The 13,524-nt window shown below is 47.8% G+C and overlaps 1 protein-coding gene across 1 annotated transcript in view; it reads left to right on the forward strand.

Moving 5' to 3' along the window:
• Positions 1–13,524, forward strand: part of LOC137640107 (transmembrane 9 superfamily member 4-like) — a 95,550-nt gene that overhangs the window by 1,271 nt on the left and 80,755 nt on the right.

A 13,524-nucleotide genomic window follows, 5' to 3' on the forward strand; every position in this document is an offset into this window, starting at 1 on the left:
AAGATAAGAGTACGGCAGTCTAAGGAAACGGCTCATAGGTTAGGTCAAGTGGAGAACCTTAGGTTAGGTTAGGTTAGGTAGGAAACATTTGGTTAGGAGATGTTCTCGTGTCTGTAAAATGTGGTTTTTCACTCTGTCCCAACAAACTACAAAGGCTCCTTAACCAAGTAGAAACCTCCAAATATTCATGCACAAATTCCCGGATGTTGTTCAACAACCGCCATTGTTTTTTCCACCCTTCCCTTCAGTTTGAGTTAGACTACCATCACATAAAGACGTCTCCAAGAGGGAACGTAAGGGAAGTATAATCTATTTCAAAATTTAGTGTAATTTCATCTATGTCGACAATTAATGAGGATGGAAACGCTCTCCATTCAGTGTATAGCTATTGTTACCCATGTGAAAATAAAAAATAAGCCCGAAATGATAAGCTACGGGGGTTGTGAGCGCAGCTTTATATTACTGCTTGCCAGTACATACGAAGCTTGCAGTTTTTCTTTTTTCGCGAGCAAAGTGAGTACATGGCAGAGCAGAAACCATTAGAAGTATGAGAAATGAATCCTAGATAATTATACTTTAATTTTCAGCCACTTACATAAACCATATATTTTTCCAAATGGTTATCTTGTGTTTATATTGTATTTCTGACCATTATTATTGCTACAATTCACTTTTTTTTTTTTTTGGCATTTCCCCACCCAAAAAACTCTGATTTCCCACTTTTGGCCCCATCATTGTCTTTATATATGGGGTTCCGAAAACTCATGATCGAGTGGTTTGCCCCCAATAATCATGGTCAGAAATGTATAAAACACAAGATAGCAAGTAGGAAAAATATATGGTTCATATATTTAGTTAGAAATTAAAGTACAGTACTTACCATGCTGATCAATAAACTCTTTACGTTATAGGAAGGTGGGTCGTAGGTAAAATATGGTAAATTCTGCATATGGTACTTTGATTTCTAGCTAAATACTTGCACCATACATTTTTCTTACTCACTATCATGTGTTTTGGGTAAAATTGTAGTTACGGACGAAACATTTTGAACCAAATTTTTTTTTTTTTCTGTAGTAAATAATGTGCTTTCACAGAAATTGACCTTCATTTTAACAGCAAATAAACCAAAAACCTGTTAGACCGTCTAAAAATTGGGATATTTTTTCAGAAATCTGACGGGTTTTGCTCCGCCGTGCGCTCGCTTTGCTCGCGGAAAAAGATAAACATAAAGCTGTTATGTACTGGCAAGCGGTACATGTGGAGCTGCGCACGCTAACCCCAATAATTATTATCAATTGGATAATTAAGTCTTTATTTGCAGTGAAAGTAAGCGTCATTTTTGTAGAAAACTGATGTTTTTCTATTGGAAACACCTGTCTTTTATTAGCAAAGCTTTTTCCATCCGTAACTATGATAAAATAGTGTTTAATGCATTTTTTACCACAATTATTGAGTTTTTGGACCCCCTTATTTAAAGACAAATGAGTGATATGCAACAATGATGATGGTCAGAAATGCTAAATAAACACAAGCTGAAAAAAGTATAATTATCTATGATTCACTAAACGTCACTGTTGGTTTTTACTCCACCGTGGCTCGTTTCACTCGTAAAAAAGTAAAATATTGTTACTCCTATGTACTGGCAAGCGGTAAATGCTGAGCTGTACTCCCCTGCCCTGTCGGTCATTATTTCGGAGTTAATTCTTGTTTCCACATGAGCAGCTATAGCTATTCACTGAACGGAGAGTGTTTCCATCATAATCAATTGCCAACATTAATGAAATTTCTTTGAATTTTAAAATAGACTGCTTCCCCTAAGTTCTCTCTTGGAGATGTCTTTATGTAATGGTGGTGGAACTCAAGCTGAAGGGGAGGGTGGAAAAAAATTGCTGTTGTAGAACAATAGAGTAAATATATGATACTTTAACTATTAGCAAAACTGGAATTCGCTCTAAGAAATGGACGAGTGGTGGCTAATTTGGTATTTTTATCTATATGTTCAATAGGGGCTGGGGCATAATAACTTATGTATCGGTCAATTTGAAGTACTGTATGTTTTTCTCTCTAAGTCCATTGTTTACATCTGAGAGAACTGAAAGGGACTTATTGCACATGCTCAGTTCCGATTGGTTTGGGGAGCTTTCTGTGCATTTACAATGACTTATTTGTCAGGTGGTTTTCTTTAAACCATTTAACAGCTTACAAGTACTTCGTCATAAGTTCTCGGATGTTGTTCTACAGTAGCCATTTTTTTCCCACCTTCCCCATCAGTTTCAATTTAACCACAATCACATAAAGACGTCTCTAAGATGGAACTTAGGGGAAGTACGTCAACCTATCTAGAAATTTATGTAATTCCATTGTCGGCATTTGATTATGATGGAAATGCCCTCTGTTCAATGTAAAGCTATTGTTACACATGTCAAATAAAAGTATAACCGCAAAATAATGCCTCAAATGTCCGATTCTGTCTTAATTTTTTAGGGAGACCAGCACATTTTCTACTGCAAAGCCTCTGTAAAGATTGCCCCCCCCAAAAAAAAAAGAAAAGAAAAGAAAAAAAAAAAGACTGGTGTCAATCATAAGGTAAGGAATTATTTGTGATTTACTTTTTCATAATATAAGGATTTATTTGTGATTTACTTTATCATAATGTAAGGATTTATTTGTGATTTACTTTTAGTTTGTGATCTGGGAGGGGGGGTCCAGCTAGCAGTTGTGACCTGGGAATGGGGGTCTGGATAGCAGTTGTAACCTGCGAAGGGGAGTCCCGGGGGCTTGCTCCCTGGCTAGGGGTTGTGACCTGGGAAGGGGGGTCCAGGGGCAAGCCCCGGCTAGGGTTTGTGAGCTGGGAACTTCTAGGTTAGGTGGGTTTGTTAGGTTCTGTACCCTTTTATGAATCTCAAAAGTGTTAAATAATCAAGTTGTTCCGTAACTGACATACAAACCACGCTATTTAATAGGGGTTGTTACTTTCGGCGTAGCTGGAATGACGAGCCATTAATTTTTTAACGAGTGTTTACTACCCCACCGCTAGTTAGAGGTGGTTAGAGAGGGTAGCCTGCTACCCCCTCCCTCATACACACTTGTGCTTGAGCTCACTTTACTTTTGGCTCGGAGCGAGGGCGGTTGTTGCTCTCTCACCTCGCCTATTTTGGACTGCCATTAGTTTTTGTCTTTTTACTTACTTTTTCCTATATTAGTAATATATATATATATACAGTATATATATATATATATGTATATATATATATATATATATATATATATATATATATATATATATATATACATATAAACATTCTTGATGTTTATGTATATATTTGTGTATAGAAATATAGTAAGTTTTCTTTTCAGTGTTTGTGCTGTGTGTGTGATGTACGACAACGACACTTGCGTAGTAGCAAGGCCACCACAGTTCCACTTCGTGCGGAACGACCTCTCCCTCTCTGGTCCATCGGTCTTCCCGTCGGCATATATCCGTTAACTCGACCGCCGCAGGGGAATCGTCATCGCCTGGACCCTCTTCATTCATCTATTATCTTCGCTTTTCCTCTTTTCCTACGGGAAACTTGGATTCTCAGCGTAGGGAATGTGGCCTTTTTTTTAGATTGACTACGGTCTCTCTCTACTCGAGGTCGTTCACCTTTACTACAGCTACGTACTATTACGGAAGCTCCTTTCCCGTTGCGGGTTACAGTAGGTTGCTATTCCGTTTGTTTGTCTCAATTATTTTTAGTGAAATCTAATTGTACTGTATTCTAACTTTTCAGCTTTCTCCGTGGGGAACACTTCCCTTCGGGGGGTCAGTGGTTCTCACTTAGATGATTTAGATAATTATAATTCTGTTTTTATTACAGTTACTCCGCCCCCCCCTTCTCCCGTGGAAGTCATCTGGGGAAGGAGGGCGCATACTTAATTCTTATTTTATGTTATTCCCTCGGGGTTCCTCTTTGGAGTTCCTCCCTAGGGAATTTCTGTTAAAATAGTTATTTAATTTTATTTTCCCAATTAACTATGCAGTTTTTCTTCGTTCGACTAGAGTGCCAACAAAGGAGAGTTGTCCTGTTCATGCCTGGGGATTCTGCTGTCGCTGCCGTCCCTCAGAGGACGTCATCATGGGCGTTATCCCTTCTTTTAGAAGTACTCCCGTGACAACATGCCAGCACTACAGATCATCTTAGAACGCTAAAGGAGGTTCGCCTCCAGGGGTTGGACAACTTCCCTTCCGAGGGAGGTTTCCTCCCCAGGTGTGAGGTTTTCTCCCTTCATAGGGAGAACTTCCCATACCTTAATAAATTCATCGCCTTCGACTTCTGTTGCTGCCCTTCGGCCAGACTTTTCTCCCCCCTTGCTGAGTTTCTCTTCCTTCAGGGGTGGAGCACAGACTTGGCAAGTCTCTTCTACGAAGTGTTCACCTCTCTCGTTCGCGAGAGATGCCACTCATAGAGACTTCTCTTTGGAGGATCGCTACTGCTAAGGTCAGCTTGCTGATCCACCAGCCCTTAGGGGCGTCACCTCGAGTGTCTTCAGGTCTCTTCTACGAAGTGTCACCTCTCTCTCGTTCGCGAGAGAGGCCACTCATAGAGACTCCTTTTCGGAGGATCGCTAATGATAAGGTCAGCTTGCTGATCTAACGGCCCTCATGGGCATCATCACGAGTGTCTTCAAGTCTCTTCTACGAAGTAGTCACCTCTCTCGTTTGCGGGAGAGGTCTCTCATAGAGACTCTGCCTCGGAGGATCAAGCAAAACTTCCAGTGACCTCAACCTTGTGCTGCAAAGCGGTCCTTTGGACTTCGGTCCTGGACTCTAATACGGACCTTTTGCGGTCCCATCGGTGGATGCTGGCCCTTCCAAAGGGCACATCCCAGTTCCTGATCGTCCTGCCAGCTGACCTACCGATCTACCAGCGCAACCTTGCGCGGCAACGAAGGACTTCGGTCCTGGACTCTAAAGCAGACCTGCTTACGGTCCTCATCAGGGGATACCCGCCCTATTTTAAAGGGCACATCCCAGTTCCTGATCGTCCTGCCAGCTGACCCTTTAACCTACTAGCGCGTGAAGCGCGCGCGCTTGCCGATCTTCTTACGCGCGCAAGCGCCGACGATCTTCCGAGCGCGGGTACCGATGGTTTCCCGCGCGCCCGCTCGCCGATCTTCTTAAGCGCACAAGCGCCGATGATCTTCTTACGTGCACAAGTGCCGACGATCTTCATACGCACACAAGCGCCGATGATTTTCTTACGCGCGCAAGCGTCGACGATCTTCATACGCACACAAGCGCCGATGATCTTCTTACGCGCTCAAGCGCTGACGATCTTTCCCGCGCGCAGGTACCGATGGTCTCCCGCGCGCGCCCGCCAACATTCTGGTACGCGGGTACGCGCCGACGATCTTTTATTTTTGCCTGCACGGGCTCTTCATTCTGCAATCTGATTCCTGCGCACTCTATGAAGTTTTGCCCGCGCAATCGCCCTCGCGCGCGGGAACGCGCCAGCAGTCTCCCGCGCGCGAGCCCTAGGTATTCCCCATCGTGCAAGCGCCAGTGCGCTTCCCAGCGCAATCGCCAATACCCTCCAACGCGCGAGGCGACCCCCCCTCCAGAGGGAGTGTCTGACAGCGCAGCTGTCAGTTGGCAGCCCTGGTTTGGGGCTCTAATCAGAGCGGTAGCACAGGCTTTCAAGCCTGTTCTCTCTGAGTTGAGCCACAAATCCTTGGCTGCATCTACTCCCCTGATGAGGAAAAGAGGAGTTTCGGACGCGGTAACTTCTCCGAGGACGAAGCTGTCTCCTCGTAAGTCTTCGAGGCAGGCACCCTCCCCCCTCAGACTTTTTCTCCCTCCCCTTCGGACGAGGATTTCCCATCCTCAGGGGAGTCACGTGAGGTGAGACGTTCCCCCATCACACCATTAAGGGAAACCCCACCTCGCGCGGTAAAGTCTTCTCGAATAAGGGTGGAGAAGAGCCAGCCTCCGTCGTTGGTTGTTGGAGTCCTGCATCCCTCCCAGGAGGGAGTCGAAGGACTCCAAGACAGTACCGGGAGGCCCCTAGCACCGAAATCTACAGGCTCAGACATTCTTCCATTATGGGAACGAACCTGTTTGAGCCTAAGGACGTGGAGCAGTCTGCTGAGAGTTGGAGGAAGTCACCAAGACTCCCTCCTACATAGGGCTTTGACATTCAAGCCCTATAAACCTCCAGCAGCCACGTCCCACCAAGACCACGAAACCTACAACGGCAGCGAAGACAGTGGTGTCTAAGCCCTTACCGGTCAAGGACAAGAAAGGCAAAAAGTCCTCCAGGGGAGGGAAGAATCCTAGAGGGAGCAGCCGAGGTCGCAAACGCTAGGATTGGCAGTCCCCCTGCAGGTCCGCCAGTGGGGGGATGCCTACAAGGTTGCGCAGACAGGTGGCAGCAACTCAGGGCCGATTCCTGGACGATTGCCGTAATCAGTCAGGGATATCGCGTCCCATTCACAACATCTCTACCTCCCCTGAGGACGAATCCTGTGTCATTTAGCTCCCTTGCCATGGGATTAGCAAGGGGGCGGGCCCTTCGGGCAGAGGTCCAGATTAAAGCAAGCTCCGTTCAGCATGGAGACCGCAGACACGGTCAGACTTGCAGTGAAACCGCAAGACTTCATGTGTATACTGGATCTGAAGGACGCGTACTTCCAGATCCCAGTCCATCCGTCTTCAAGGAAGTACTTAGGATTCAGCCTAGACAACAAGGAGTACCAGTTCAAGGTGCTGTGTTTCGGTCTCTCCACAGCACAACAGGGTTTCACCAGTGTGTTCACCCTAATATCATCGTGGGCACACAGGATTGGCATCCGTCTCCTCCGTTATCTGGATGACTGGCTGATCCTAGCAGACTCGAAGTCATCCCTTCTTCGACACTGACTTTGCCAGGATCCGGGATCATAGTAAATCTCGAGAAGTCCTCTTTGCTTCCCACTCAAAGACCGGTTTACTTAGGCATGATTATAGACACCAATCTCCACAAAGCCTTCCCATCAGACGACAGGATAGCAAGGCTGAGAGGGGTCGCAAGCCCTTTCCTCAGAGGAGAAGAGCTTCCAACCCAATCGTGGTTACGTCTCCTCGGTCACCTTTCATTCTTGGCTCGTCTAATTCCCAACGGTCACCTCAGGATGAGATCTCTCCAGTGGCGGCTCAAGTACAGTACTGGTGGAATCAAGGTTGCTATTCCCCAGACGTCATGATCCCTATGGGCCCTGCAGAACGGACGGACCGCCAGTGGTGGATGACAGACGAGACCCTACTAAGAGGAGTGGATCTTCTCGTCTTTCCCCCGGATTTGATGTTGTTTACGGATGCCTCAAAGAAAGGGGGGGGGGGGGGGGGGCACGTTCTGTACCACAGGACCTCAGGCCTGCGGTCAGAATCAGAAAAGTGCCTCAATATAATTCGTCTAGGGATGAAGGCTGTTTTGTTGGCCTTTCAGCAGTTCCAACTATACCTGGCAGGTCACTCTGTGGTGGTGATAAGCGACAACACCACAGTAGTGGCTTACATCAACAAGCAAGGAGGTACCTTTTCGAAGCAGCTATCCCATCTTGCAGTAGGGATACTGAGATGGACCGAAGTCCGCTCGATTTTACTATCGGCACGTTTCATTCCAGACGAGGAATGTGCTCGCCGACAATCTGAGCAGAGCGTCTCAGATAGTGAGTACCGAGTGGTCTTTGTGTCATATAGTAGCCAACAAAGTCCTGATTTTGTGGTGTTCCCCGACTGTGGATCTGTTCACGACAGCGCTGATGTTCAAGATTCCACTGTACTTCCCCCCAGTCCCGGATCCCAAGGCGCTCTGGCAAGATGCCTTCCAACAACGGTGGGTCAACATCAACGTGTACGCTTTCCCCCGTTCTGTCCGATGAGGAGGGTGCTCAACAAGACCAGAATATCGGTCAATTTTTCAATGACCCTCATAGCTCCGCTATGGCATCATGCGGAATGGTTTCCGGACGTTCTGCAACTCCTAACGGAACTTCTGAGAGAATTCCCTCCACGATACGATATGCTGTACTCAGACAACCACATGCCAGCATCTTCCATAAAGCCGTAGCTTTGCTACGACTTCACGCCTGGTGACTATCCAGCATCTCCTCGCTGAGAGAGGATTTTTCGCAACAAGTTGCGATTAGGATGTCTGGACATCTGCGAAAATCATCCGCAGCTGTCTACCAGACAAGTGGAAAGTCTTCTGTGGTTGCTGTTGTGGAAGGGGTATCTCTCCACTCGATGCCACTATTCCAGCAATAGCGGAGTTCCTCGTGTATTTGTGGGAAGAAAATGCGCCTTTCAGTCTTGGCGGTGAAAGGCTATCACTCAGCCTTAAGTCTAGCCTTCAGGCTCAATGTAATGATTTTTTCTTCCTCGCTGGAACTATCCCTACTCATAACGAGGTTATGAACTTACCTGCCCTCATTCGGATGTGAGACCTCCTCCATGGAACGTGGTTCGGGTTCTCAGGTCTCTTAAGAGACCTCACTATGAACCATTACGCCAGGCTTCAGTTCGCCACCTAACTTGGAAGACGGTGTTCTTACTATCTTTGGCTTCGGCCAAGCAAGTCAGTGAACTTCATGGTCTCTCATATGACATCGCCCATGCAAGGGTATGGGGGGAGGTAACATTAAAATTCGTCCCTGTGTTTGGTGCTAAAACTTGAAATCAGGGGGTGCCGGACGCTCGGTTCGACTCCTTTGGATTCAAGTCTCCGTTCTGTAACAGATGTCCCAGACCTTCTCCTACTGTGCCCAGGAAGGAGTCTGAGGCTATATCTCAGAAGAACGGCTGCAGTCCGTCCCCAGGTGCAAGCATTGTTAGCACTAGGAGAATTAAGAGGAGGGTCACCAAGAACACCATCTCGGCATGGATTCATAGGGTGATCCATCTGTCCCTGAATCCAGACCCTCTTCCGTCACGTCGCCCTAGAGCACATGATGTCAGGGTCGTAGCTACGTCCCTGGCCTTCAAGAGAAATTTCTCAGTGACGCAGGTCCTTCAAGCTGGGGTTTGGAAACCTCAGACGACCTTCACAGCCCACTACCTGCACGACATGACCCACAGGAGGCTCGATACGTTTTCTATCGGCCCTGTGGTGGCTGCACAACAGCTGGTTTAAAACCTCAGGCTCCTTAGTGGACAAGTAGCAGAAGGTTGAGGGCGTTGTTACCCGGTCTTAGTCTGCAAGAATGAAAAGATTTCTCTGGCCCCTACTCTTTTCTTCATCCTCCCCTCTCTTGGGGAAAGCAGCTTCCTGGGTTCTCTGCACAGCTGACCTCAAACCACTGCAGGCAAACCATGTTTCTTTGTGTTCCGAGTATTAAGATAATACTGTCACGTCCCCATACCCTGATGAGGTGGTATTGGGAGAGTCCTAGCCTAAAGTTTCCTTCTAAGGGACTACAGGTCAACACTTTATTTTAGCTTCACACACCACTTACGTAGGCCGCAGTCCTTGCGTAGCAAGGTTCTAGTGAGGTGCAGGGACTCCTTACTGCTGAGTGTGAACACACTCAAATATTGAGTCCCCGGGCAAAGCCAAAAGCCAGTACTGGCAGGAACTTTCCACCCTTCCTAATGGGTGAGTCACCCCTATTAAATAGCGTGGTTTGTATGTCAGTTACGGAACAAACGACAAATTCTTAGGTAATTTGTATTTTTCCTAACTATACAAACCTTAGCTATTTAATCAAACTTGCCTGCCAGCCCTATCCCCCTTGAAGTCCTACCTCCAAGCAAAGTGAGCTCAAGCAGAGGTGTGTGTGTGTGTGTGGGGGGGGGGAAGCAGGCTACCCTCCCCACCCCCCGCTAACTAGTGGTGGGATAGTAAACCCTCGTTAAAATTTTAATGGCTCGTCATTTCAGCTGTGCCGAAAGTAATAACCCCTATTAAATAGCCAAGGTTTCTATAGTTAGGAAAAATACAAATTACCTAAGAATTTGTCATGTTTGGCCTGTTTTCAGCCACTTACATAAACCATACATTTTTTCCAACTGATTATCTTGTGTTCATTTTGCATTTCTGACCATTATTATTGCTGCAGATCACTCTTTTTTTATATTTCCCCACCGAAAAACCCCAGTTTCCCACTGAGGTCCCCCATAATTGTCTTCATATAAGGGGGTCCCAAAACTCATGAATGGGTGGTTTGCCCCAATAATCATGGTTAGAAATGCATAAAACACAAGGTAGTGAGTAGAAAGAAATATATGGTTCATGTATTTGGCTAGAAATTAATGTATCATATATTTACCCCCCAAAAAAGGAATAGCTCCCAAAAGCGAGTGCAATCAATGCATGTGCAACAACTCACCATCAGTCTGACAAATGTAAACAGTGGACTTAGAGTGAGAGATAGATTAAACATTTTAATCAACCGATATGTAAGTTATTATGCACCAGCCCTATTAAACATATAGAGAAAAATACCAAACTAGCGAGCACTCATCCATTTCTTATAGCGAATTTCAGTTTCACTAGTAATTAAAGTATCATATATTAACCAAAGATTAATTAAAAGCATCCTAACCTATCATAACGTAACTAACCTAGGCTATCATAATTATTAAAGAAAGCATATCATATACCCAACCTGCTACAAACTTCCTCAATTTGCAAACAGGTCAGCCATATCGTGCTATTTCCATCCTATTAAAAAATTGTACGAAATGAATGGCAAATTTAGCTAATCTAAATTTACCACCAAACCTAACCTAAAACACCTATCCTTGCCATTGTGGGGCAGTTATCCCCTTATGAAAATGAGAAAGTAATGTCTGAAGGTAGTGAATTGGGAATATTTTTTCACATAAAGTACTGTAGGCCAATTGAGTTTTTAGTTTCTGGTTTATATTAGATTATGATAGTTCCAGTCTCTCAACTAATATTTATCTATACCATAGTAAAACCAAATGAAAATTGATCATCGAACCTCAAAACTGCAGAAAACTATCGTACCTGACTGAATATTAAAACTACCAAATATAAGGTTGTTCCAACACGGAGTACTTACCTCGAACTACTTTCTTAGGAGGATCTGAGATCTCCTCCCATCCGACCAGAATTTTGTGTAGTTTACCCTATTCCCGTTCTCTATGCAGGGGTAATCTCTGGCGGAGTGATACGCTCCCAGAGATGACCCAGGGTCAGGGAGAATGCTTTCTCAGGTCTCGCTCCTCAGTAAGTTTCTGGTCGCGTCGGCGTTAACACACCGACGCTCTCTCTCTAACCCAGTGCGACCCTTTGTGTCCCCGATCCCTTTGTGTTCCACGCGGTTCCCACGTGATCCCTTGTGTGCTTCCCTTCCTTTCCCTCTGTGTTCCTGTGTCTCGCGGTATATTGTTCGTTATGGAGCAGCCCCGTCGTTGTCCTGGGCCTATGGCCGGCTAGTCGTGTGGCGCTTTTCTCTCATAACCCGAAGTTGACCCGCACTCCTTGTGTTCGTCGTTTAGGGGCAGTGTGTGTTCCCCTACAGCCACGTGTCCGGATTGCGAGTCCTGGAATGAAGTGCAGTGGATGCGTTACGGCACTAGAAAGAAGAAAGCCTCTCGTTGGTCCCCGAGGAAGTCCGTCTTTTCGCCTCTCGCTTCGCCCGGCGTCCTGTCTGATAGAGCTTCTCTACCTTCTCCCCCTACCCAGAGTAGGGGTCGAGGTAAGTCTGTTGCGGGGAAGCAGCCGGTGGCCCTTCCCCAGGAGTCTAAATTACCAGACAGTGGTATTTTGTCGTCTGTCCAGGCAAGTGGGGGGCCTGATGGAGGGACGGGTGTGTTTTCGGGGGTCGAGGCCCTGGACAAAGGTGGCCCCGTATCGTCGGAAGATCCTATGTGGGGAAAGTTGGCAGCAGCTTCTTCTCCCGCTTCTTGGGCGGGCTTTTCAGGTGTGTCAGCAGCTGAGAAGGACGACTCGCCCCCATCAGACGCCCTCGTGTGGGCGCCTCCCAAGACGCCCTTCAGATCACCCCACAGGATGGATGAGGAGTTCGAGGCCTGGTTTCCCAACGAGGAGCTCCCCCGCTCCCCTCCAACACTGTCAGCGTCGTTCCCAGTGGTGTTTATGGAGCCTGCGTCATCGGCCGGGCCCCATGCAGAACCGACAACGAGACCCTAAAGATCCTCGTTAGAGGCCTACCCTTACTCTTCAGATGAAGGAGTCCCGAGAGACCATAGTAGGCGACAGGATAGGTCTCGCAGGAGACGATCACGTTCACATTCGTCTTCAAGACCCCGACACGTGGATAGACGTTCTAGGTACCCCAGGAGGAAGTTCAGGAGAAGTCTTTCGCCGGAGGAAGAATGGGTGCGAGTTTCCATCCCGCATAGCCAACTCCTGGGGGCGGCAGCCATCGCGGACACATCAGGATGGCTCCCCAGACCCCGATCACCAGTAAGATTCATCGACGGGAGCAGTTTTGACTGGCGGAGGAGCTCCTCGCATCAGACATCGAGGGACAGGCATAGGTCCGCGAAGGTTCCGACTCTACCTGCCCAGCGGGGAGAGTCGCCCCTTCGGTCTGGCAGCCGCGTCCCTCCTTCAAGATCTCCAAGGAGACGTCCAGAACAGGAGAGGTTCGTTTCCTCGACAGGCAAGCCCGCGGACCCCTGGTCCTCCAGAAGAAGGGAGAAATCAAGGACGGAGACCTCCGTCCCAGCGGCGATACCCGTCCTACGGCCTGTAGCGAGGGAATCGGACCACTCCAAGAGGATGCCACCTCCTGGTACGGCTCCCTCCGTCGGAGGTCCTCTGTCACGAGAACTAGGACCTCTCGCGGACAAGAGAGAGGACGGGGAAGAAGGCTCTCCAGCGGAGGTTTCCGCTTACCGGAGAGTCATAGGCCTCATCCGACGACACCATAGGCTGGATGAACCGGAGCCCTCGTCTGACGACTTCTGGCGTTCGAGCCTCAACAGAATGGTGGATGCCCCCGTTCAACAGAAGCCCTCACTAGCGCTCCCGGTGGCTAGAGACGTGAAGCTGGGGTTGGCACATGTCAGCAAGGTAGTGGCTAACCATGCGGAGGCCCCAAGAGCCAGAGCTCCTCTAGGCTTCTCCAGGGCCTGAAGACTCAGTCGCGGTTCTATCTCCCGGAAGGCCACCGCGCGGGACCCTGCACAGTAGAACCAGCAGTCGGCATCTTGGAACAAGGCGCAGCAGAAGAGAGGGCGACCACAGCCCCGTTTTGTTTCTCGCCAGCGGAGACCGCCATGATGGAGGAGCTGTCCAGGGACCTGGTGCATGTGTCATCCATGCTGGATTGGTGGGCCGCCACGCTAGTAGCTTTCCAATCCTCATACGACCTAGCGGTTCCGGAAAATCAGGCCCTGCTGAAAGAGCTGATTAGCTCCGGAGGTAAGGCCCTGAAGTTCCTGTCCTATCAATCAATTACACAAACCGCTAACTGGATCCTGAGAAAAGGGGACACTGTACTCAGAAAACTGGTAAGACGGCTCCCCGACATAGAGGCCAGGTCCCTGAGGAGTCTTCCACTGTGGGA

The sequence above is a fragment of the Palaemon carinicauda genome, chromosome 4 (assembly GCF_036898095.1).
Source record: "Palaemon carinicauda isolate YSFRI2023 chromosome 4, ASM3689809v2, whole genome shotgun sequence".
Classification (NCBI taxonomy): Eukaryota; Metazoa; Arthropoda; class Malacostraca; order Decapoda; family Palaemonidae; genus Palaemon; species Palaemon carinicauda.